Consider the following 26,735-nt stretch of genomic DNA (forward strand, 5'->3'; position numbering starts at 1 on the left):
CATGTTTGTTGAATGTGACCCTGTCTATATATCTCTGGTTTTAAAAATTTTCCATTAGTAAATATTGTTCTGATAGCAGTTGTATGGCCATGGAAGTAGTGGAGAGTAGACTGGAGTTTGTTCATTTTATAATTGAAGGGTCTGACAGCTCTAATTAGGATTTTGAAGTTTTCTTCTCTGTGTTAATTGTCTTTAGGAGAGCCACATATTCCAGGCACTGTGACTTATATATTTAGTGAAACACTTGATGAATATTGAAACTGAAGAGAGACAATTCTTATTCTATAGCATAAAATAAAATAGCCATTTCCCCTTTCAATTTTAGAGCTACTTATAACAGAAGGTACTCCTGTTGATGATGCTGATACAGAAAACCAACTAAAGGAGACAAAGGTGGAAGAGCCAGCAGATGCCACCCTTTTGGACAACGTGCTTTCCTTGTTATATTCATTCTTGCTTTATTTCACTAAGATGGTAAGTTTGACATAGTTTCTTCAATTAGAATGTTGATTATTTATTAGTTTTTAAGTGGCTTCTGGTCATGAAGTGAAGAACTTAAAATGTCTTTATGAAAATGACTCCTGACCCTTTGAGTAGATAGCTCCTAAAACAAAAGTCATTGGGGTGTGGCTTAATGGCTACTTAGTTTAGCATATGAGGAAGATTTGCTGTCTACCAAGGCTGGACATTTGTACACCTGTAAAAACTTGGTTCTTCCCCTCAGAACCTTTCATTCTGGCAGGGAGATAATAGCATTCACTTGAAACACAGTAAGATAATGGCAGAAAGAGAGGTATTTATTTGATGGTAGAACATTATTGTCCATAAATGCATTTATTATGGTTGGAAGGGTGATCAATAAGGTCAGAAAGTAGTTGAGATGTGTTTGAAGCACAGGCAAAGGGCAAACAGAAGTGTGACATGTGGTTTGTTGTTGATTAGACAGGCTGGGGTGGAGGATGGTGGGGGAACCTGGCAGTCAGAAGAAATGTGTTCAGAGAAATGGAAACATGAAGAAAAGGATATTTGGGGAGGCCAGGAGAAGGTGAATAGTTGGTGTTGTATAAAGTGTGAAGTTGGATGGGGATGGTCTGTTGGAGAGGCCAGCAAATCTTAAAGGAAGTCATGAGCCAAAGTAGCATTAGACCATTAATAGTGGGGATCCTTAGAAAGTTTTAAGAATGAAAGGAATTAGGTTAGATCTGTTTCTTAGAAAGAGTCACTTAAGGCTGACCTTTCTAAAGAAAATCATGATCCAAACAAGACATTTAATCCGTCTAGAAGCTTATCTAAGCATTTTAGGACTTACCTCTCCCTCATGGTATTTGTTGATATTGGACTTTTAGAGTTTAATTATAGGAATGAGAAAGCTTTTAGAGATTGGAGGATAAGATGGTCCTAGGGCCATTGTTACAGTAATCCTTCTCAATTGAAGTTGTTTCCTGTAGGTTGTGTTATTTCAAGACTTGTGTAAGAAAAGTGATGATGTTGTTTTCATTGTAAAATGTATAGATTTTGAAGCCAGGTAGATCTGGTTTCAAATCCCAAGGTTATCATTTAGAAGTTTGGGCAAATAACTAAACTTTTGAATATCAGATTCCCCATCTGAAAAATGTAGATAATGCTTACTTCAATCATAAGAATTAAATGATTTGACAAGGTAAAGTGTCTGGTGAGGTGTCTGGCATTTTGTAGGGTTTTTACCCCCACGCACCCCCTAATTCTCATGTAGGCAGTCAGAGGTGGTATAAAGACAATGAATACCTGGGGAGGAAAGACCACCAGGGTGGAAAAGATGTGATGGGGAGAAATGAATCATTTTTCAGTTGGCTCCATGTTTGTTCATGGTGGTGGCAGCCACCTGGGTAAGGAGTATGTACAAGCCAGGCAGTTAGAATAATGATATTTCCAGTGATTAAAGCCCAGTCTTCCACAGTCATAATTTGATTATCAGAATGAATCAACATCACTTGGAAAGTTTACAGCCTCATGATATGGGAAGGATTTCTTTATTTATATTTTTAGGTATGCACAGAGCCCTCCTCTAGGTCTAGGTCGGGGTACACGAATGTGGTGCAGGTATGGTCAGTGATTTTGCGGTGATAGGTAAGACATTGACGTGAGTGGCAAAGAAGAGGCACAATGTTACGAGACTGATTTGAAAGGAGCCTTCAAAAAGGCATTTTGATGGCCCAGTATGTACAGGACATTGTGCGAGGACTAAAAGAGTCTACAGGTGTAAGGCATGATTGTGATTTTTGAAAGCCTTAAGAAAAGGACTTAACAAATATATGCAAAAATTATGAACAAGTCAATGTAAAATCTTAAACAAGTAGTATGATATCTGATAGGACTGGAGAGTAATAGGCTCTGATGTTTTTGGGAGATGTGCACCAATCAGATTCATTGATCAATGGAATCTTAGTAGATTCTTAGTGTTAGAAGAAACCTTGGAAGGCTCTTAGTCTAGTTTCTCACTCATTGCTGTAATTTTCTTTACTGTGGCCCTGACGAATAGTTATGAGGCCTGTACACCCAGTATTTCCTAGCATGAGTCACTCTCTTACAAGGCTATATGTTCTTCTGTTGTCTAGTTCATCCTTGTATTGACTCCAAATTTTCCTCCACATGATTTCCTCTATAAAGTTGAATTCTTTTCTACATAGAAATCCTTTAAATATTTGAAGTTATATCTTAATTTAAAAATTATTTTTAGTATTTTTATCATGGAAACTTTCAAATAAGAGCAGAGAGAATAGTAGGGGACTATAGGTAACCATAACATACTGTACATTTCAGAATACTAGAAGAAAAGATTGTGAAAGTTTTACCATAAATGATGCTTGAGGAGGTAGATATATTTAACCTGATTTAAACTTTACATAGTGTATACATGCATCAAAATGTCATGTTACCTACTTCAATAATTATAATGTTTATTTCTATGTACTAATTAAAAATAAATTTAATTAGAAAAGCTTTAAAGAAAAGCATAGAGAATAGTATAATGAACCCACGGGCCATCACCCAACTTAACAGTAATTCCTTGATAGCCAATATCAGTGAGTTTTTTTTTAATTTGTTCTAATTGGTTATACATGATAGCAGAATGCATTTTGATTCATTGTACATAAATGGAACAAAACTTTTCCTAGTTGTACACAACACGTGTAGTAGTCCTACATGTACCTCGGGTAATGAGGTTCATCTCATTCCACCATCTTTTCTATCCCTATGCCCTCTCGCCTGTCCTACCTCCCCTTTGCCCAATCAAAGTTCCTCCATTCTTTCCATGCCCCTTGCCACCCACCTCACCCCCATTATGGGTCAGCATCCACTTTCAGAGAGAACATACAGCTTTTGGTTTTTGGGATTGGCTTACTTCTCTTAGCCTGATATTCCCATTCACCGCAGATGCCATAATTTTTTTCTCTTTTAATGCTATAAGTAACATTTCATTTTGTATATGTACCACAGTTTCTTTATCCATTCATCTGTTGAAGGGTTGTTTCCACAAAACTATGGAATGCTTCACAAATGTGGGTGTCATCCTTGCTCAGGGACCATGGTAATTTTTTCTGTATTGTCCCAATTTTATTATATGTGCTGCCAAAGCAATCGCACTCTGAGTTTTAACAAATGTAGATACCCATGTAAAAACTACCATAATCAAGATATAGAACAGTTTTTTCACTAGAAAAGGGGTTTCCTTGGGATCCTTCCCAGTGAGTTCCTTCACCACCTGTTCCAGGCAACCACTGATAACTTTTTTTTTTTAAACTATAGATTCATTTTTCCTACAGTACTATTTCATATATATGCCCCATAAGTGGACTCATATCTAGGCGTGCAATTGCCTCCTACGTTTAATGTATGTTTTTATCTTATGTGATACTGTCAAGCCATGCTAAAAAATGACCACAATCATTTTATACTTCCACCAGCAATTTAGGAGACTTCCACTTGACTTCATCTTCACTAGCACTTGGGCCATTTTAGTGGGTATGTCTTTGTGAGTTTATTTCCTGATAATTAATGATATTGAGTGAACTTTTTTTTTGAGATAGGGTCTCACTAACTTGCTTAGGTTCTTGATAAGTTGCCAGACTCAAACTTGGGATCCTCTTACCTCAACCTTCTGAGTTGCTGGGATTACAGACATGTGCCATCATGCCTGGATCAAATACTTCTTCATGAGCTTGTTGACCATACTGTTTTTGTATGTCAACTCTCTCTGGCTAGCTGGAATCCAGACTTCTCCCAACTCAGTGCCAACTGTGGGATTGGTTAGCTTATAGTTGTTCTTGGCCCTCGCAGGTACTGCTTAGAATGTAGCCCCAAACTGAAGACCACCTTTATGCAGATTTCTGGAACTCTTTTTCTTTGTGGCTCCCATCTTTCTGGTAGTTTTCTCTACATGTTTTTGGCTGCTTAATCTCCTGGAACTCTGGTCTCTTTCTCCTCAGTGAGACTGTTAGGTCCCATTTGGGTTCCCCTTCCCAAACTGATGTCTAGAGGGTGCCTCAAGATAGAATGCTCACCTATTTGTTCTCCTGCTCTTAGGGGTGACAGTTGCATGTCCCTTGTGGCTTTCTATCTGAAAAATAGCTCATTAAAAATATATTTTGACTGGGCATGGTGGCACATGCCTTAATATCCTAGTGGCTCGGGAGGCTGAGAGAGGATCACGAGTTCAAAGCCAGCCTTAGCAAAAGTGAGGTTCTAAGTAACTCAGTGAGATCCTGTCTCTAAATAAAATACAAAATGGGGCTGAGACTGGGGATGTGGCCCAGTGATCAAATGCTCTTGAGTTCAATCCCTGGTACAAAAAAAAAAATAAAATAATAATAATAATATATATATTCCAACTTTCTGGTTGCTTTCAGTGGGAGAACAAGTCTCATATAAGTTACTATCTATTGATTTCTCCTTTTGTTGTAACTTTTTGCAATAATTGAAAAAAATATGTTTGTGGGACTTCTAGGATATATTTTAGTTTTGGTGAATAAATAACATCCCCCTGGTACAACAATTTAACCTGTTTTCTCTATTGCCTTTTTTTTTTTTTTTTTTGGTGGTGCTGGGGATTGAACCTCGGGCTCCATGCATTCTAGGCAAGTGCTGAGCTAACAACCTCAGCCTCTCTCTGTTGCTTTATATTTTCTTGGAAATTGGTAGTCAGGTTTAGGTTCAATTCTGTTTCTTATGAAAACTTAATAGGAAATATTGCATTGACATATGCATGTCCTCTCCTTTGATGTTGACTACTAGTCAACAGTGACGTTGGCGAGATTTGCTAATATATTATAGGTTGCAAAATAGCAATGGTCTGAGTTGGTGGGATTTTTCTTTCTTCATTTAAAGGCTGGGATGCCTACACAAATAAAAATTTGATTATTCTTTTCTTTTTTTTTTTTTTTTGGGGGGGGGGGTACTGGGGATTAAACTCAGGGGCACTTGGCTAGTGAGCCATATCCCCAGCACTATTTTGTATTTTATTTATATACAGTGTTTCACTGAGTTGCTTAGCAATTCCCTTTTGCTGAGGCTGACTTTGAACTTGCTATCCTCCCTCCTCAGCCTCCCTAGCTACTGGGATTACAAGTGTGTGCCACGGCGCCTGGCTATGATTGATTATTCTTTACACAGATATTTGGTTTGTATAGTTAAGGCAGGAGATAAATATTTGATTCCTTTTCTTCATTTAAACACTTTTCAGAATAGTAAGGTATTCTTCTAGCTTATCAAATGATACCTAAAGGGGCTTGAAATCTTTTTATTGTTTCATTGTTTTTATTTGTTGCCATAAAATTAATTAGTTCTTTCATATATTTAAGTTTTTGTCTTAAATGAATTTTTTAAATTATAAAAACCAGGTTATCTAAGAGAAAAGAATGATCCAGAGGGATTCTAGCCAGGTGTTAGACAATGTGATGATATAGGGCCTGTTACAAACTGGAAATGTATGCTCAATGTAAAGTATTTAGATTCAGGCTGGGGTTGTGGTTCAGTGGTAGAGCGCTTGCCTAGCATGCATGAGGCACAGGGTTAGGGTTAGGGTTCGGGTTAGGTTTAGGGTTATGGTCAGGGTTAGGGTTAGGGTTAAGCGTTTGATCCTTAGCACCATATAAAAACAAAATAATGTGTCCACCTGAAACTAAAGATACATAAATAAATTTTTAAAAAATATTTAGATTCATTATACTTGAAAACACTGCAAGTGAACAAAAAATATGAGACTGCCAGTATCCTTTCTCTTGAAGAAGCTATTGGAAAATATTGAGGAGGTGGATTTCTGACGAGGAGGTTGGTTTAGAATTGCCATGATTCTTTGTGACTGTTTTGTTATAAATTTAAGGTTTCCCATTTCTTCTAATTTGTCTGTTTCAGCTGTTTACTACATTGCCTGATGAGTATCAACCTGGGCCTGATTTTTATGGACTACCATGGGAGCCTGTAGTTTTCACTGTTTTCTTTGGATTGGTATCCTTTGTCATTTTCTTTTGGAGAACTGTTCTTGTTGTGAGTAAATTAACTTACTTATACCTTAGCACATAAGCACAAGGATTATTTTATATAGTCACTGCCCCCCCTTTTTTTCCTTTTCAGTTGCTAAAACACAAATTAGTGGTTTAAGTCAAACTAACCTTATAAAATAATTTAGTGTGGGTGCATTTGGTAGAACTGGTAATTCTTACAGCCGTCCTGACCAGTAGTTTCATACGTATCAGAAGTCTTAAAAGTGGGATAAAAGATGGGATAGGTTAGATAAATATCCTTTTATGTAGCATATATGTCTAGTAATCTATATTAAAGAAATAACTATGCTTTAAAAATTTTGGTAATGTTTTTCAGTGGAACAGTGTATTAGATTGAAGACTTAGCACAACATAATTCATTTAGGGGTTATTGTATGTTCGCTTAATGGAATAGTAGGCAGATTTATCTATTTAAAAGCTTTGAGGTACAGAAAATGCTCACAATTAAATGTGAAGTGGAAAAAAAAGCAGAAACTAAGATTTAAATGTTGATGAACTGTATGTTAATATAAACACATATAAACAGGGGGAAATGCTACAAAGAAATACAGTAAAATGAGAAAAAGAAGATGAGATAATTTTTCCAGTCTTTTATATATATTTTTCCCAGATTTTATGATTTGATCATATGTTCAGAAAATACCTTTTTATTTGGAAGTATAGATTATGTGTTGTCCAAAAATCCATTAAATGTTTTGTTCATTAAGTCTTTTTTTTTCTGAGCAGAATTAGTCTATCTCTGTGTAAGTATGTGTGTACATATATGTATAAGCGTATATATATAACCTTATACATACTTATGTTTATACTGTAGGTCATTCTGTTTCATAGTTATTTAACATAATTGGAAGAAAATTATTTTAGGTAAATGGACTTTGCATATGAAAAGCCTAACAGTTAAAGAGGCCAAAAGCATTGGATACAAATCTTTTCAAATCTGGGTGTTCTTTTTCTGATTTCTTAATTATATCAGACATATCATTGTTAAGATAAGTTTCCTATCCTTGTACAATTGAGTGTAAAATCTCTTAAAAAGTATTCCCTTCTTAAATAGAAGAATCATTTGCCTGGATTCCTGTGAGGAATTTTCTAATCTCATTGAACTTTTTCTCAGCTAAAAGGAAAAAGGAAATAGAAGGATAAAGAGAAGGGAAAAACATGAAAACACTTTATATTTCTCTCTTGTTTCTTTCATTTCAAGAACCCCAGTACCTGTTTCTCTTTTCACTAGGTTATGTGGGATCTGGTTCCTAGCTGTTGCTCCTCAGTTTCAGCATTTGACTTTGGAGCTTTAGTCTCTTCCTTAGATGACTGCTTTTATGCTACTTTCCATTTTCCTCTGTTGTCATTTTGAGTAAAAGGTTAGCAAGGCTATGACATTAAAGAAATGCCATTTCTTTCTGTGTTGGAGTTTTCTGAAAGCAATTTCCTATTACGAAGATTCCATGGATGATCCATGGACACATCTGAGTATCCCATCACCATTTATAACATTTGAAAGGACAAGTATATGCTAAGTTACAAAGAAATTTAGTGATGTTTTTAAAAATTTCTGCTTAGGTTTTATTATCAGGCAGTTTATTGCTGTCTTTAGGAAATGATTGTTTTTGTCCTTTCCAGAATATGTTAATTGTCATTTCTCTTGTTGCTTGTGCATTTTCTTCTAGTAGTCTTCCCTTTCAGATTTCTTGCTATATATTTAGTGGTTTGTAGAAATAAGATGATGTAGCCTCTTAGTTTCTAAATTCAGCCAATAGCCAAATTTAAATTGAAGTTCTAAGATGTTTTCTGGTGAGTGAAAGTGGCATATCTTAGTACAAAGATTATGCCTTTAATATTGTTTCCTCAGATTCCTTTTGAATAGTCATTGTTTCTAGACTTTATCCTGGTTATTTAGAATTCTCAAGTAAATGATTTTGAGTACACGCACACACACACACACACACACACATACACACACACATCTTTACTGTGAAATAAGGTACATATTTTAGTGTTTTTATGTCAGAGCCTATTTATGAAATATCACTACCAATTAAATTTAAAATGCTTGTTAACCTTTATTTATTTTTAATCCTATAAATTTATTATTCTGAACAAGAATGTTATTAAATTCTCACTTGGTTATGATTCTGACTGTTGTTTTAGGAATGCTGTTTCTATTGAGCAGATGTTTGACATCAAATTTAATCTTTTTTCTCTCTTCTAGGTAAAAGATAGAGTATATCAAGGTAAATGTTTAGGTTTCTTAAACTTGTATTGTATTGGTGTTTGATGTGTGTTTTATGTATGTTAGAAGTAGATACAGTGACTTTTAATGTCTATTACTTTTTTACCTCCTGAAAATTTTACTATTCTTAGGTTGCTAGCATGGATAACTGAATAGATGATGATGGTTCCAACTCTGAGATAGGAGATAAAGAGGAGGAACAAATTGTGGATAGGGAGATGATAAGTTTTAATTTGGGGCAGATTAACTTTGAATATTGATGTAATGCAGATGTATTACATTTGAAGAGTATTTCTATGCTAATGATTTAATCATGCATTAAGTAATTGAGTAGATAATTTAAAGAATGTTAATGTGAATCAGTATGCTTTCATTTCTGTTTTTCTTTGCAAAGAATTAAATGATTCCATTTTCTGAAAAGAAAGTGTTTTGAGAAGGGAGGAATATCAAGCTACAACACTTTACTGTATTTCCCATCTGTGAAATAAGCTTAAATTGAAATATCATTTTGGATGGGAGGGGTACCTGGGATTGAACTCTGGGGCACTCTACTGAGCCACATCCCCAACCCCCTATATTTAGAGACCAAGTCTCACTTAGTTGCTTAGTGTCTCGCTCTTGCTGAGGCTGGCTTTGAACTTGGGATCCTTCTGGCTCAGCCTCCTGAGCCACTGGGATTACAGGTGTGCACCACCGCGCCCAGCAAAATATCATTGTTCTTATATTTTTCTTAAATTTTAATAATTTTATACTCATTGCTAATAAGCATAGATTGCTTTTTAAAAGCATAATAGTTATGCTAAGAAGTATTTCCTCATAGTACCATATAACATGTCTTTGCTTTTAGTAGATTGAGTAATTGAATTTCATTTAGTGATTATAATAATCTTGTGTATTTTCCCCTTTTAGTCACTGAACAGCAAATTGCCCAAAAGATAATCAATTTCATGAAAGAAGATGAAGAACTGATACAGAAATTTTCAAAGTATGAACAGAAGGTATAATCATTTTTTTGTTTCTTTCTCCCTTGGTTCTAGCTTGAATCATTTCTACCTGTTTTAATTTAAAAATCGTATTTTAAAATTTTTATTTCATTATTTCCTACAAATCATTCATATTCTAAGCAGTCATATGTATTAAGTACTGCTTTCTTCTGGAAAGGGTCACTTGTCTGGAAGTAACTTGTATAGTAGCACTATAATTTGTGTATCTTAATTCTGAATGCTTTATTTACATAGATGAAGGAATCAAAGAAACAGATCCAAGAAACCATGAAACAAAATATGATTCTTTCTGATGAAGCAACTAAATATAAGGTAAAAATTCCTTCTTTTGGGGGAATTACATTCTAAACTCAAAAGTAAATGTAATGAGTGAGTAATCTTGACACCTTTTTTTCCCAGGATAAAATAAAGCTTCTTGAAAAAGCTAAAGAATTTCTGGATGAGAGAGCTAAAAGTCTTCATGTTATGTTAGAATCTGAAAGAGAACAGAATGCTAAGTATCATGACTTGGTAAGAGTTTTGCTGCTAAGTGTTGCTATAATTTGGCTTTTGAAATATTTTGTAAAATTGGTTAAGTTGAACTTAGTCCAGCTGTTAACTAAAGTAAGATTAGGAGTCAAGGAAGTTGAACCCACTTCTGTGCCCATTTTGTGGAACTTTTAAGTACTGATACAACGAATTATTTTTATGGGCCTAGGAAATATTTTTATTCTCAACCTTGGATAATTTTCATACTGCTTTGCTCTGCCCTTGGAAACATGCAGATCAACTAAAAAACTATTGTCCAATTGAACAGTATTTGTTTACTTTTTACTTGAAAGAGTAATGAATTAATAAATTTTCTGTACTTAAAAAAAATTTACTTACATATTTTATTTTCAATTTCTATAAGTTTCTGTAATTACATAAAAGTTGCAAAAGATAGTAGAGAGTGTGTTCTGAAATATCCTACCCCCAAGTAAGCTTGATCACCTAGCTGAGGTAGTATTTATCAGATTTCTCCACTGTAAAAATTCTTTCCAATCCTTTTCATATTATGTTCTTTGGAAGTTACCATGCACAGCCCACAGTTAAAGTATGAAGAGTTACGAGCTCAGGATGCAGCTCATGGTAGAGCACTTGCCTAGCATGCATGAGGCTCAGGATTCAATCCCAGGCATTGCAAACAAAGATTGCGGAGTTATGTCCACTTCCTTAAGGAGCGAATATCTTTATAAATTTTTTGGAATTCTTCTGTATGTGAGATTAGTCTATTCTCCCTTAAATTTTATCATTTTTTACTTCAGATAAGAAAATTTTAAAAATTATCTTGGGAAATTTTTTTCTAAATCACTAGAAAAAAAATTACTAATTTGAACTGGTTTATTTGAAACAGTAATTAATTAATTTTCTATGCTTTAAAACATTTTATTATTGCATTATGATTTTCTATACTTTGACCTTTTTTTCTGGTTATCTCATAAACAGTAAGGTTGTGGATGCCATGAAATATTTATGACTTCATTTTTCCTCATCTCTTTCAGTTCTTGATTTTTTGCTTAGTCCAAAGCTGGATCCCCTGCATTTACCTGAAATGTAATGGGATGGCTTGACAAATATTTTGTTGTGTTTATCTTTTTTAGTATATATATGTGTGTACACACACACACACATACACACATACACACACACACACACACACACACACACATATATCACTATTTCTACTGAGATCCTAATGCATATTTTGTGTTCTGTTTTCACCTGGCAGATAATGGAAAATAAGAAATCTATAGAGAAGCTTAAAGATGTCATTTCAGTGAATACTTCTGAATTTTCAGAGGTAAAGCTGCCAACTCTTGCTAATGGGATAGTTGGCATAATGGGATATTAATTCTACATCTTAGTTTTGTTGCAGACCAAAAATTTGAAGTGTGCTAAAATGTGCAAAAAATGAGAACTATATGATGTCTGGTTTGGGAAAGTATAACTTTGTTTTTTCTTTGGAATTAATTCACTAACTCTAGTGTTTTGCATTAGCTTCAAATTGTCTTTAATGAAGCTAAGCTTCGTGAAGAGAAGGTGAAGTTGGAATGCTGTCAGCTTCAGGAAAAAAATACCATGCTTACGAAGACGAAAGAGCAGGTAAAGAAAATTTGATGTCATGCATAATGTAAACTAGAGAAGGGAATATCATTATCTTGTATCTTTCTTGGATCTGTTTCTGAGGTAAGGAATATTCATGTAGGACCTTTTCTAGATATGCAAAGTTTAAACATGCTCCCTAAATTGAGTGCATATATATGTTCTCCATCTGTTTTGGATTTTTGGATTATTGCTTTTCTTATCAAATGTCAATCAGTTATTAACTTGTATAGCCTCAATGAAACTTTTTAAATGAGAAAATTAAGTATTTTATGATCCTCTTTTGAGTAGTTACTGATTCACTGGCCAAGGGAAGATTACATGATAAGGAATCTAAATTTAGGAGACAGTCATATGTGCCCAGCCATTCCTGCTGGAGGTAAATTATTTGAATTGGCAGCAGTTTTCTTGGGAATGAAATAAACAGGGTCAACTTCCTGAGAGCTCTGATGTTCTTTCTGCAGCTGTGAGAGTTGGGGCCACTCGGCCCTCTTCCTTAACCAAGGTCTCAACCCCCTCGATTGAGGCAGGCCACCGAGGAGTATGGTTCTCTATTTCTTTGTCTAAGTCTTGTAGTCCTGATGTATCCAGTGCAGAAACCCCTCCCTAACCCACAGGAATTCATGTGTTTTGACTTTTCAGTTGCAGCAAGAAGTCAAAGACTGGAGTACATCACATGCTGAACTCAGTGAACAAATCAAATCATTTGAGAAGTCCCAGAAAGATTTACTTGTAGCTCTTAATCACAAAGATAATACTATTAATGTAAGTTTATACTCCAAATACATGTTTCATCTCATGAATTCTCCTGAAATCTTCTGAATTAAAATCGAGAGTCTTCCAACCTTTTGCTTCTTTTCTAGGCTTTGACTAATTATATCACACAGTTGAATCGGTTACAATGTGAATCTGAATCTGAGGATCAAAATAGAGAAGATGAGTCAGATGAATTAACCAACGGAGAGGTAGCAGGTAAGATCAGTCTCAGGGAGGTTGAATCCTTTTTTTGCTTTCCTGTCTTTAATTAAGTATTTATACAGATGCCACTTTTCAGCTGGCTGATTTTCTTCTTAAGCTTCAGGGTTGTAGACACATATCACTGGATCTATAGATATGTCTGTTGCATTGGCAGAGGTGGGTTGCTGGGGTATAATGTAGCAATAGGCATGTGAAGAACACTGACTTTTTCTATCCCATTGAAAACTAGTAAGTACACTGAAGCTATAATAGTCACATCCTATACAATACTTAGAGTATTGAACATTGTACAGTAAGAGAAATTTGTTTCTTAACTTATGCAGATGATAGTTGATTTTGATAATCATCATCTCTATGGCTCTATGGTTTTAAGGTCCACAGTCAGTCTTAAGAGTCCGGAGGTAGTTGGAACCATAAACTAAGGCTGTGAGAACAGAGGCTAGAGACTATCAGAAAGCTAGAGAGAGGGAGTGTAACAGTGTTTACTGATGAGGAAAATATTTCCAGATGTTTTCTCCCAAGTTGGATATTGCTTACATAGCAAGTATTTCAAACCACACCTGGTAGTAGATTCAGGGAGAAAATAGAGGATTGAATCTTTCTAAATAAGACACTTACTTGCCCAGGTGAAGATAGATCTGAGAGAGAAGAAAGCTTTTATCTTACAAGAATAGCATAGATAACATTTTAGTTGTGCAAACTAGAAATTTACCTTTTTTTGTTTTGTTTTTAAGACAGACACAGTACTTTTATTTATTTTTATGCTGAGGATCAAACTCGGTGCCTCACACATACTAGGTGAGCACTCTACCACTGAGCCACAACCCCCGCCTGAAATTCACCTCTCTCTCTTTTTTTTTTTAAATCTAAGCTTGCAATTCTCTTAATTAAAAGTCACTAGTCTAATCAGTTTAGTTATTTAATTGATTTTTTTTTTCTTCTGGTGTTTGAACACAATCATTATTTAGTTTGGGGAAGTTAGGAGAATATAGAGTTAAAAGTAAGGAAAGAAAAAGCTAAAGTCTTATGTTTTTTAGGTGATCGGAATGAGAAGATCAAAGATCAAATTAAGCAGATGATGGATGTCTCTCGGGTATAGTTCTTTGTAAGAGTCCCATAGTGCCTGTGAATCCTTCCTGTGCCTCACTTTTGAGAATACCTCTCTTTTCTGCAATTTTTAGACACAAACTACAATATCAGTAGTTGAAGAGGATCTAAAACTTTTACAACCTAAGCTAAGAGCCTCGATGTCCACAAAATGTAATCTAGAAGGTGGGTTCTTCTTGAGAAGAAATTGCCATGTTGGAAAGACTTAAAATTTTATTGGAAAGATAAAGAATGGCTTCTTGCTTTCATGCTTCTTACTTTTCTTGGCACTACTCCCTCAAACAAGTTCTTAAGTCCTTGTACACATATAGAGATAAGCTGTTTTATCCTTTACAGACCAAATAAAGAAATTAGAAGAAGGTGACTGCAATTCACTACAGTCTTCTAAAGTTGGACTGGAAGAGGAATGCAAAACTCTAAGGCAGAAAGTGGAGATTTTAAATGAACTCTACCAGAAAGATGAGATGGCAATACAAAAGTAAGATTTTCATTGTTTGTTATTGTTATCACTGTGTAAACTAATAGATAATTTTATCTTTTCTTAAGATTATTTACAATTTCTTCTAGTTGTAATAAGTAGAGATTTGTCTTTTTTCCTTTGTGTTTTGTTTCCTGTAAGTTGCATTTTTCTTTCCATCGTCAGTCTTAAGAGTCCTGAGGTAGTTGGAAACATAAACTAAGGCTGTGAGGACATCGTAATCAATTGTCAAATTCATATGAAGGCAGGAAGTGGTAAAATGGTATTAACAGTCACTGATGTGGAAATACCTCTCAAAGTTCTAGACCCTTTCTATGATCCCCCTATTTATTTTAATTACCTTTCATTGTGATCAGTTATGTAATTCTAATGTTTTGAACTTGTATCTCTAACTCTGGACCTTTAAAAATACTGAGTGATTTTGGAATGACATGTTTTAGTAGAATAAAAACTTCAAAAAGGAATAATATTTACTTATTGATGGTACAAGTTTTGTACTTGAATATCTCAGATGTTCACACAAAATTGAACTGTGGCAAGGACCTTAGGAGTTATGATTACAGAAGTACTTGTTTGTAGTATGTATTTATATATTAATCTTCTCAGTGTGGAGCTAGTTATTTTTGAAAGTTCATTTGAAGTTTTTAATCCACAAAATACTTGAATTCTCTAAAAATAGGTTGTGTCAGATTTTATTTGTTTGCACCTGATTTTACTCTTTGGCATATATCTATCTATCTATATCTATCTATATATATATCTATCTATCTATATCTATCTATATATATATATATATATATCTTGTAAAGCAAAGACAGACCTTCTTACAGACCTAACTATTTTTAGGTATTTTGACTTCTGCTGCCTAATTAATGCATTAAATATTGAAACCTTTCCATTAACTTTTCTAAAATTCTGTGATCTCCAAGCGACCTTTTTAGAATCTCAAATTTTTGTTCAGGCCAGTTCTAAATTCTTGGCCTGTTTCAAAGAAACATTTCTCATTTTATCACTTTTTTTTTAAAAGAACACTTGTTTTCTCTGTCCCTACTAGTAATCTGAATGACCTAAATGGCAATTAATTTTCTTTGTAATGCAATTAAATTGTAGCACTATTTTTCTCAACTCCTCCAAAATTCATTCAGTCATCATCTGTGGTTTGTACTCTTTTTACTCATCCTCAGGTACTATGTTAGTTCATGCCTCTGTCATCTTTTCTGTTTCTAACCTAGATCATCTGTCTTCATTCTCCATTTTTTATATTTGTATATAGCTTATTTTAAATTCTTAGTAGTTTTCTCTATAGCCGCTTGAGTGGACTTTCTAAAATATAAGTCTGTCCATGTCAATATGTGCCTGTGGTTTATGAAGAATGTGCTTTCTATTTGATGACCTGTTCTTTTTTTCTTCCTTGTATCTTTCTAATAGTTTAAATATTTTTAATTATTTTCCTCATCCCCTGTATAAGCTCGATGTAATCATAAATTATAATGGAATTATAATTATATAATTATAATTTTATTCATCTTCTCATAATTTAAAGGCCATGGTATATATTCTGGATTTAATAAAAACCTGACATAGATTAATAGGTTTATTATTTTTTTATGGGCTTTAAGTAGCTCCTGAATCAGATAACTGTTGTGGCATTGTATGTTAGTACTTCATATACTGTTAACTTCACAAGACATTCATTCAATTTATACACATATTTAAAGTTTCTGTAGTTCTGCATTCTACACTGTTGGTTTCTTATTTGAAATTACTTTCATTCTATTTGAACATTGTCCTTTAATGATAGATTTGATTATTGTATCAAAGGTAGTACAAGGATAAACAGAATAGTATTTTATTCACTAAATATTGCTACCTTTATAATCTGTATTAGGTTATTATGACATGAACTTCATGATTAGAGTTAAAACCAGTTTCCATTTTTAAAGAATCTTTCTTTTGGCTACTGAATTTTGACTGTTACTTAGTTTTAGCAATTTAAAAATATCCAATTAATTACCATCTGTTTTAAATTTTTTCTTTAAGGAGTCCATTATCATTGTTGTTTGGTCTTATCCCTCCCCTAGTTTCTGTAGTCCTTTCTCTGTTTTTTTAACAGTTGTATTGGGAAGTGCCTAGGTGTAGTTTTCCCCACCCCACCCACTTTTCCTCTTGCAGTTATGTTGCTTGGGACCATTAAACACTTCTTGAATTTTCGAGTCTTTTTCTAAATGTTGATTTTACCTCATTCTCTCTTCTGATTATAATAATGCATATTAGAATTTGATTTCTCCTGCCTCCTACATTCTTGGTTTACTTCTTCTGGATATTTTCTTCTGACCTGTGTTAAAAGCGCTAGGATTTATTTTACTTCCCAAATCTGCTGCTAAAATCATTCATTGAGTTTAGGATTTTAAAAAATTCAGGGTTTAAAATATTATTTTAGTTGTAGATGGACACAATATTTTATTTTTTATAGGATTTTTTTAAGAGAGAGAGAAAGAGAATTTTAATATTTATTTTTTAGTTTTTGGCAGACACAACATCTTTGTTTGTATGGGGTGCTGAGGATTGAATCCAGGCTGCACGCATGCCAGGCAAGCACGCTACCGCTTGAGCCACATCCCCAGCCCGACACAATATTTTATTTATTTTATGTGGTGTTGAGGACTGATCCCATTGCCCCACACATGTGGGGCCCGTGCTTCACCACTGAGCCACAACCCCAGTCCTATTTCAGTACTACAGCTCAAACCCAGGACCTTGAGCCATGTGCTCTACTATTGAGCTACCTCCCCAGACTCCTTGCTCTTTCTCATAAGGGACTAGGGTCTTACTGCTTTCCAAGCTATCTTTAATCTCATAATTCTGCCTCTGCCTCCTGAGTATCTTCGACTGTAGGTAGGTCACCACACCCAACTATTTCTTGGTTTTATAGTTTCTAATCCTTTGACAAAATTCATAATCTTTTTTTTCCTCTTTTGTGGTGCTGGGGTTTGAACCCAGAGCCTTGTGCATGCAAGGCAGCACTCTACCAACTAAACTATATTCCCAGCCCTGAAATTCATAATCTTGACTTTACTTTTTGACTATATAAAGCACAGTGATTTTAAAACATGTGTGGATAACCCCATTAGCTGGTTTCCTTTTCTGTGGGATTTTTTCTCACAGAATTTTGTCTTATGGAGTGCCTGGTCAGTTTTGATTGGCCAACATTGTTGTGATAATTATAGATGAGACGAAGTTATCTTCTTATAGAAAAGTGTTGAGGTTACTTTAGTAAGATTGCCACTTTAAACTTAGCAATTAAGATAATTCAAAAATGACTTGTCTTTTCAATGTTTCAGTATTGTTCCTTTTGGATTTTTTGCCTGTTCATCACTTAAGTGTGCAGTACTTTCTAATCTAAACTCAAAGGCTAGGGTTTTTATTAAGGGTCCCTTTATTGGTAGCCTCTTTTTTCCTGTAAGCCCAGGAATTTAATGAAGGCTTGGTTCAGACTCATATCTTTGTGTTATCTTCAATAGGAGAAAAGTACCTTAAAGTGCCAGCCTTACTTGTAATTCTGAGATTCCTTTTTTTAATGGATCTTGGCCACATACATATATCTTCACTGACTTTTTAGCTTGGATCCCTTCAAACACAATTTTATATTCTTATAAAGATGTTTGGATTGTTCTTAGTGCTCTCAGACTAACTCTTTGATAATTGGAAACAAAATTCTCTCTTTTCTTCAAGATTCAGTTTTCTCCATATTCCTTCTTAAGCCAGTGGGGAAAATTATTATATTCATTTAGGCATCATTTATACCTGAAACAGTGAGCTCTTTTATTCTTTAGCATCTTACAAGGTAACTAGTATATTATAGCCACTCATAAAATACTTGCTGAAGAATTAAATGAGAAGCTATATAAGAATATATAATCCCCTTTTTCTGTTTCGTATCAGTAATCCTTTTTTACTGTAGTTCTTCTGATTTATGGAAAATTAAGTTTCAAGTTAATTATCTTTTGAATTGGAACTATGGCTAAAGTAGTACAAGGATAGCAGAAAATAGTATTTTTTAAATCATTAAATGTGGCTACCTTTGTGTCAGTAGATGAACATCTTGAGTTTCATGATCAGAGTTAAAACTTGTCAGTAGATAATACTCTGATAGTGGGTAAGTTTGGCTTCTTTTTCTGGTTGATAGACATTATCAAAACTCAGATTTGTCTTTTTGCTTAATTTACAATTCTTTTGAAATAGATATCTAAAGTGTGAAAAATGTTCTGTGGTTAATTGCATAGCTAAAAGACATATTCTAGAAGATTTTTTCTTTGACTGACTATATCTTTATTATGGTACCAGTCTTGGATTGAGAAAAGAGTTCCTCCATGACAAAGATATACTTAGTGTCCTACCCATGGCAGAAACGAGAAAAGAATTATCCCCTGCTTTATCCTAATATGTTTAATTATGTTAGGTTGATCAGTCCTGATCTTCCACATTGAAGTAAAGTGAGTTTTTATCATCTTACACACAGGAGACTTGCCCTTGGGGCACATGTTGTTTTCACATTTATTTTATTTACTGGTAAGTAGAGAATTAAGAGGAGAAGTTAGAAAATGTATGTGATTTGCCAGAGTTTGATTTATGAAATTGCAGGTTTGAATTCCCATTTTATGTGCCTAAGCATTTTATAGAATTGTGGGAAGTGATATTAACAAAGGGAAACTTTTGATTTGATAACTGGCTTTATTTTAGGAAACTGAGTCAAGAAGAATGTGAGAGACTAGAAAAAGAGCAGCAGCTGTCAGCTGCAGATGAAAAGGTGGTTTCCGCTGTACAGGAAGTTAAAAATTACAAGTGAGTTCAGTTTCTAAAGGAGGGTGTCAATGTCTAATGAATTAGTGTTAGCTTTCTTTTTAATCTTTTTTTTTTTTACATTATGGAGATAGAAGAAAATAGCATGGAAGTATAAATAACGAGAGGATATGAACACATTCAATTCACACAGGAGAAAAAATAAATTTCAACTTAACAAATGAAAAATGTTAACAAAAATTTACTTGTACCCAATGGGCAAGACCATAGGGAACTTGGTCAATGCAAACAGTTCTGGGGGTTTTGTATGTTGTAGTAATTCTTTAAGAAATCAGTTTGCTGTGTGTTATATCAAGACCCACAAAAGTGTGGCATTTGATAGACCTTGGAAATCTTCTATGGATATAATTTGAAAAAAAGAAAAAAAGTTTTAAGGAGGAAGATATTTCTAGCAGAATTACTTGAGAACACACTGATGAACAGTTAAGTTATAATTATAAATTATAATTTATCAATTCAGAATCTCTAGCAATTAAATGATAAAGAAGTTATTAGTATTAGGTTTTTATTTTATTTATTTATTTATTTATTTATTTATTTATTTATTTATTTATTTATTTATTTTTGGTGCTTTACTACTAAGCTACATCCTTAGACCTTTTTTTTTTTTACTTTGAGACAGGTTCTCAGTTGCATAGGTTCCCACTTAATTGCTGAGACTGACCGCGAACTTGTGATCCTCCTGCCTCAGCTTCCCAATCATTGGGATTACTGGCATGTGGCATTGCACCTGGCCTGTAGTATTAGTTTTGATCACACTGGATTCATATAACTATAGAAATGTTTTTCTTATGTATGATAAAAGTCTTTAAAAGTATAGCTGATGGAATAAAGGGAAAATGGTCAGAATGTTTCAAATTTTATTCAATTGTTGTAATTCTTAGGCGGAGAATTGAAGAGTTGGAAGAAGAATTACAGAAAACTGAGCGCTCATTTAAAAACCAGGTAGTAATTAATACTGTCCTGTAGTTGCAGAATTCTTTGATATCTAATACAGACAATTATAGGCTATTATAATGAGTCCCTAAAAACATTTTTTTAATGTGTTGTCTTTTTCAGATTGCTACGCATGAGAAGAAAGCTCATGATAATTGGGTAAGATTTTTTCCCCCTTTTCTTTATTTTTTGCATAGCCTACCGCAACTGAATTTGAATATTTTCTCTTTAATAGCTCAAAGCTCGTTCTGCAGAAAGAGCTATAGCTGAAGAGAAAAGGGAAGCTGCTAATTTGAGACAGAAGTATGTGATTTTTGTGTCTTACTGTATGTTTTATAGTATTTTAAGGTTATGCTAGATATTATCTATGATTGCTGTTTCATAATTCAGCCCATTCTTTCTCAATATTCAAGACTACTGGAAATGACCCAAAAGATGGCAATGCGGCAAGATGAACCTGTGATTGTAAAACTAATGCCGGGGAGACCAAATTTACAAAATCCTCCTCGGAGAGGTAGGGGGCCCTTTGTAAAAGGAGCTATTTTATTTCTTGGTGCAGAATGTATGTAAATTACTTTTTATTTCTGTGCGTAAAGGTTATGAAATAATCTGAATGATTTGCTAAAGCGGGAGGTGTCGGGGTTGGTGTCAGGGAGAAGGCTGCCTTAAAGTAGTAACACGGCATTGTTGTCTTTAGGTCCACTGAGCCATAATGGCTCTTTTGGTCCATCCCCCGTGAGTGGTGGAGAATGTTCCCCTCCACTGACAGCAGAGCCAGCTGGGAGACCTCCTTCTGCTACTCTTAATCAAAGAGATATGCCTAGAAATGGATTTGGTGAGCATTCACATGTTGATTTATAGTAAACTGCTTCAAGGTTTTGTTTTATTTTCCCTTTTGAATATTCTAATGAAAACATAGAATTTGGGCCTGTACAATATATAGAAGATAATTTCTTACTTTATCTTAGTGAATGATTTCTGTAAAATCTGTTCTAGAATAGAAAACATTTTTTTTTCTGGAGGTCCCTGTATTGTTTTTTTCTTTTAAATTTTACACTGTGAAGTGTAAACCTTTATCTTTAAATTAAATCTCTATGGTGTTCCTTTCCCAAATATTATAAAAGTAGCCTTAAACTTTATGTAGCATACATATTTCCAATATGAAATACTGAGTCTTATTTCCAATTCTAAATAGGACTGTAGTCTTGGTAAGATTGGAAGTCAGGTTATACAGACTAAAGAAAAGCCAACCTACACATACTTCAAGTCTATAGCTAAAAGTTTAGGACCAGTACGTATTAATTTGCTGTTCTATCAACCCAAGGCAGTTCTTTATTTTACTTAAGTCTCTTCATAAATTGTGATTTACGTATTGGGCAACCCGTTTTTTAAAAAAAATATTTTTAATTGTAGATGGTGTGGTGCTGAGAATCAAACCCAGTGCCTCACACATGCTAGGCAAACACTCTACAACTGAGCTATGACCCCAACCCCTGGGCAATCCATTTTTAATGTTGCTTTCTAGTTATTGTTGAACCCTGACCTGTCCACCAGTGCTTTATTTCTTCTGAAAAATACATACAAGGGCTCTGATCTTTCTTTCCCAAGGGTCAATGGATGGACCTTTACCTCGTACTCAATGGTCTTCTGAGGCATCTGGGAAACCCGTTGCCTCTGGTAAAGAGACCAAGTAATTTCAAAGAATCTGTAATTGTGGATGCAGGATTTTTATTCTTTTCATGTTAGAATAAGTCTGAATCCATTCTTTGATCTCTAACAGACCCAGGATGTGTTCCAGCTCACATGAACAGCAGCTCCAAAAGTTCTTTTCCAGCTAAGGTGACGGATGAGGGCAAGGTAAGTTCTGTAGTTACTGTGAATCACGTGGTCGTGCAAGAACATGTAGCTTTCCTACAGTACTTGCTCTTTGCTTTATCCTTCTTTGTGTTCTATTTGTACTATCCCATTTGGTTTTTAAAAAGCAAACTGTTCCCCAAGAACCTGAGACCCCCTCAGTTTCTACCATTACTTCTTTGACTGAGCATCCAGTTGGAGTAAGTACTTAGAGGTTGAGAACTGAATTGGGTTTTATTCTGTGCATTTCTGGGAAGGATATTCAGAGCATGACACTGATCTTGTTTGCTTTAAACTGCATGCAATATTGAGCTTACTTTTCTCCTTAACTTGGAAATATGGTTTAAGTGTGTACAACTATAATGAACTACAGAATGTGAAAAGTTATCACTCTAACTTTATATGGTGTTTTGTGTTGAATGTTCTAAGGCAGAGTAAATTCATTAAAAATTATATAATTCATCATTTTTATTTTTGATTGGAAGAATGCTATTTAAGAATTCCTCCATTTGAGCAAACCCTATTTTGAGTGATTTGAATTAGATTGGTATCAGATTTTCTGAAAGTGAAATACTGTTTCTGTGCAACAGTGATAATCTGAAATGACCTCTTGAGCCAGTCCCAAGCAATGGTCTCATTTGTTCACATAAGTGTATTCTCTTGTAACTGTGTTGTTATTATATCTGGTAGGTCTTCTGCATCTCTGTAATAAAATAAATTTTTAATTGTTTAGTTTCAAACCCACTACTCATAGGAAATGATAAATAAATATCTCAAATGGTGTACAGTAAATGAAAGTAAATATTAAAGCCTTGTCTTCCTAATTTGTGTATATAGCATTGTGTTGGAAAATACTTCTCAAGTTCCAGTGTATACATATTCCAGGAATATACATCTCTGGAGCAATCTAAGGGCAGCTTAGATAAGACCCCCAAACCCCTTTGTAGTAGAATATTTAAAAGAGAGCAAAGACCCATTGTTAGAGAGGAGTAGAGGTGGGAAAAGCATGGCTTGGAGGCAAACCTGGGATTGAGACCCTTTAATATGCAGTGTGGCCTTCAACAATTATGATAATCCATTTGCTTTTGTTCCTTCTTATTTAAAACAAGACAGTCTACTTAAAGATCTCAGAGGTTGAATAATATATGAAAGACTTACTGAAGATACTCTGAATAGTAGCTATTATTACATGGGTAGAGAATAGATTTTTCATTTTATTCTGTTCATTCTTAATATGGAAGTAATGAGCTATTGTGATGAAAGGGAAGTGATGGGGAGGGGGGGACTCCCTTTGAAATAGGTTGTAGTGAATACAGCATGACATACTGGTCAGAAATCACCTCTGTTAATAACCTCTGCCAGTCCTCTTGCCTTTCCCTTTCCTGTGCAGATATAATCAGTAACAAACTGCTCCCTCTTGTGGAATCCTTCTAACTTCTGTAAGCTGTCAATGGGAATACACAGGAGGGGTGGGTAGAGTTTTGTTGCACTGATGGTGTTCTGTGGACAGGTGCCTGTTTTGGGTTTTAGCTTTTATCGCTGTTGGTACTTTGTCTTAATACATAGGAATTTTAACACTTTTAACTGCTTTCAAATCTTAAATTGCAGGTTAATATGGCTATGAAAGGGCCCCCTCCTTTCTCAGGGGTACCCTTCATGGGCCCCCCTATGGGACCCCCGATGGGACGGCCTCCACCACCTCCCTTTTGGTATGGACCGCCATTTCAGCTCGGTGGGCCTTTTGGGCCTTGGCCAATTCCGCCACCATTTGGTATGATGATCTGAACAGTAGTGATTGACTTATAAATCACATTCATCTTTCATTTCTATTGCTTGCTAAAACAGTTGGTTGCTATCTCAGGTTTTAACAATGAAAGGATACAGCTGAGTACATTTTAACTTTTCCTCCAGTTTTCTGGGACATATGGGACACTACATAATCTTATACTGAGATAGGCAATAGCTATCTCATAGACAAGGATAAGGGGCTATATTGAGAAAAGCCAGAAATATTACTTCTGCAGATGTTTGTTGAAAATATGTTGATATGCACTGCAATAGATGGAAAGGTGGATGAGACACATGACATAACTTAAAATTTTGTCACAGATATGAAAATCCTATAGCATAAAGTTTGTAATCACCCATAATGGAAGCATAAGCAGTAGGTTATAGAATATAGAAAAGGAAAAGTCAAACCCTCCTTACCTTGAGAAAAGTCAGAGGGAAGTGTTAAAGAGGAGGATTTAACAGTGACCTAATAAATGTTGCTGATTTAATTAGGTGGCTGTGGAAGGCCTTTTCCAGGAGGGCATGCACCTTGATTCTGATGGCATGTGTAAAGTCCATGCTGAAATGCTTCATGAATTTTTAATGGATACAGTAATAAATAGTGGGATTTCCTTTTATCAAAATTTCTTTGATGTAGTAAAGTTCTTATTTCATAATCTATCATCTTGTCATGGTAATATAGTACTTCCAAATATAAATGGAGCTCTTGTGAGATAGAAATAATTCTGCAATTATATAGTAGGGAAAGAAAAAAGATAAGCCTGGAGCTAGGTATAGCCATGGTTAAATCCTTAATATGTTGCTTCATGGCTGGTTGGCCAGGCTATAACCTAAACTTGTTCCATTTCAGTTTGCCTCATCTGGCAAGTCAGGATGTTCACCAGTTGATGTTCTAGGCTTGGGAGAAATTAAAGACTATATTAACATACTTGAAATCACCCAAGTTCAGAAATTTCTGGGTATTTACATAACTTCCTTTTTATTTTCCAGGTCCTGGTATGCGTCCACCAATAGGCTTCAGAGAATATGCACCAGGTGTTCCACCTTGACAATGGGATTTGCCTTTTGACTCTCGTGATTTTTTTCCAGGACCTGCACCATTTAGACCTTTAGGCTCATTTGGCCCAAGAGAATACTTCATTCCTGGTGCCCCATTACCACCTCCAACTCATGGTCCCCAAGACTATGGGCCACCACCTGCTGCAAAAGAATTAATGTCTTCAGGCTTTAAAGATGAACCTCCACCTACACCCGGTTCTCAGAGTAGTGAGGGCTGTTCACAGGCCTTAAAACAGGGCCCATAAAATTAACCTCTGACACTTAGTCAGAAAGTGGACTATGAACTATTCATTGTGTTGAAGGATTATTGGCTTCAAAATATAAAAGTTTATTTTAAATGGTGTATGTTTTTAGAATGAAGCTGCCTTGGCGCAGTATACATTTGGAGCCAAAATATTTTCCCCCTAAATATCCCCCACTTAAACTAGAGTATCCTTCCAACTTTAAAATGTTCAATAAGGAATACCTTTGTTTTAGTTAATGTAGCATATACAATTGCTAAATGATTTAGAATGTCATAATTATGGACATTTCCTGTGGAAATGCTTTAAGAACATGTTATTTCCATTATCCTATTTTTAGTGTATTCCAGTTGATAACAGAGAAATGGTGTTTTATAAGCTTGATTTTTCTCTTTAAATATCTGGTCGCAGAGACTGTTATGCTAAAAATGTTTACTCAAAGATCATAAACTTCATTTTCCTTCTTGCTGAAGTTCTTTGTTTCAATAGTTCATAAAAAATTGTTTATTAATATTTCCCAAGTGTCTGTTGATTCATTGGATCGTCATGAGACTTTGTGCCATTGGGGAAGCATGTAAACTCACTCTCAGAACTGAAGATGGTGACTTGACAGCATATTTCCTGTTGCTCACTGTTAAGGAGGCTGGACCTTGGTCAACTGTGGACTTATACTTGTGAGAAGTCTTGTGGCTCTATTTTTGTAGCACATTCATGTACTTTTTTCTAACCACTGTCCATGTGAGAATGGTTTTCTGAGAATGAGTTTACATTAGTAGCAAGAGTTGTTTGACCTGAAGTTCTACTGCTTTTGCCATTATTGCATTATAACAGTAAAATATAGGGTGGTATGTAATGTCTATAAAAAATAAGGAAATTTCTTTTAAAAAATGTACACACACACTCTTCTCTTTCCCATACCTTGCCACTGATTTTCAAGAAATATGATAAAAAAATTAGAAAAGTATATTCCTCTGAGAAAGAATGAATGAAACTCTAAGGCTTATAATGTCTTTAATCAGCAACTATGGGCTGAATTAAATTCTTTTTTTTACAGATACTCAAATATATTTTATTTAAAAATCAATTAAAGCAAGTCCTGAATCGGTAACTACTGTCTTTAAAACAATGTTTCTAAGAACTAGATCTCCAGAGCTGTAATTTTAATTACAGCAATTTTAACAGTACATTTTAAGAGGTTTAAGATTTAAATAAAATTATAAAAGCCTGGTACTTTTGTTTACTGCTAGACCATATTCTTCCATTCTTTAAAGTTCTAGAAAGTAATAGGATTGTTGAAACCTAGAACATATCATTGTTCTTTTTATGTCCCCTAAGTATTCTCAAAATAGGGGCAAAAGCTTCAGTGTGAAACAAAATCTCTGTGAAACAAAATCTCTAAACTACTGAAGATGACTCAAATCAAAAAGAATTTGAGTCCGTTAGAAGAATTCAATCTACATAGCCTCCATTTAATATCAGAAGCAGCAGCTGTGTGTAAGAGGAAAATCATATAATAGCTTATGCCATTTTTAA

General features: G+C 34.6%; 1 non-coding gene and 1 pseudogene across 1 annotated transcript; one reads left to right on the top strand and one right to left on the bottom strand.

Moving 5' to 3' along the window:
• Window positions 1–25,205, top strand: part of LOC143637792 (transport and Golgi organization protein 1 homolog) — a 39,701-nt pseudogene extending 14,496 nt beyond the window's left edge.
• LOC143411027 (U6 spliceosomal RNA) lies at window positions 3,516–3,618 on the bottom strand. The gene has a single exon (XR_013092758.1). It is a non-coding gene; the product is annotated as a U6 spliceosomal RNA (small nuclear RNA).
• Window positions 25,206–26,735: the final 1,530 nt, after the last annotated feature.

This window comes from Callospermophilus lateralis, unplaced genomic scaffold (assembly GCF_048772815.1).
Source record: "Callospermophilus lateralis isolate mCalLat2 unplaced genomic scaffold, mCalLat2.hap1 Scaffold_93, whole genome shotgun sequence".
In the NCBI taxonomy this organism is placed as follows: domain Eukaryota; kingdom Metazoa; phylum Chordata; class Mammalia; order Rodentia; family Sciuridae; genus Callospermophilus; species Callospermophilus lateralis.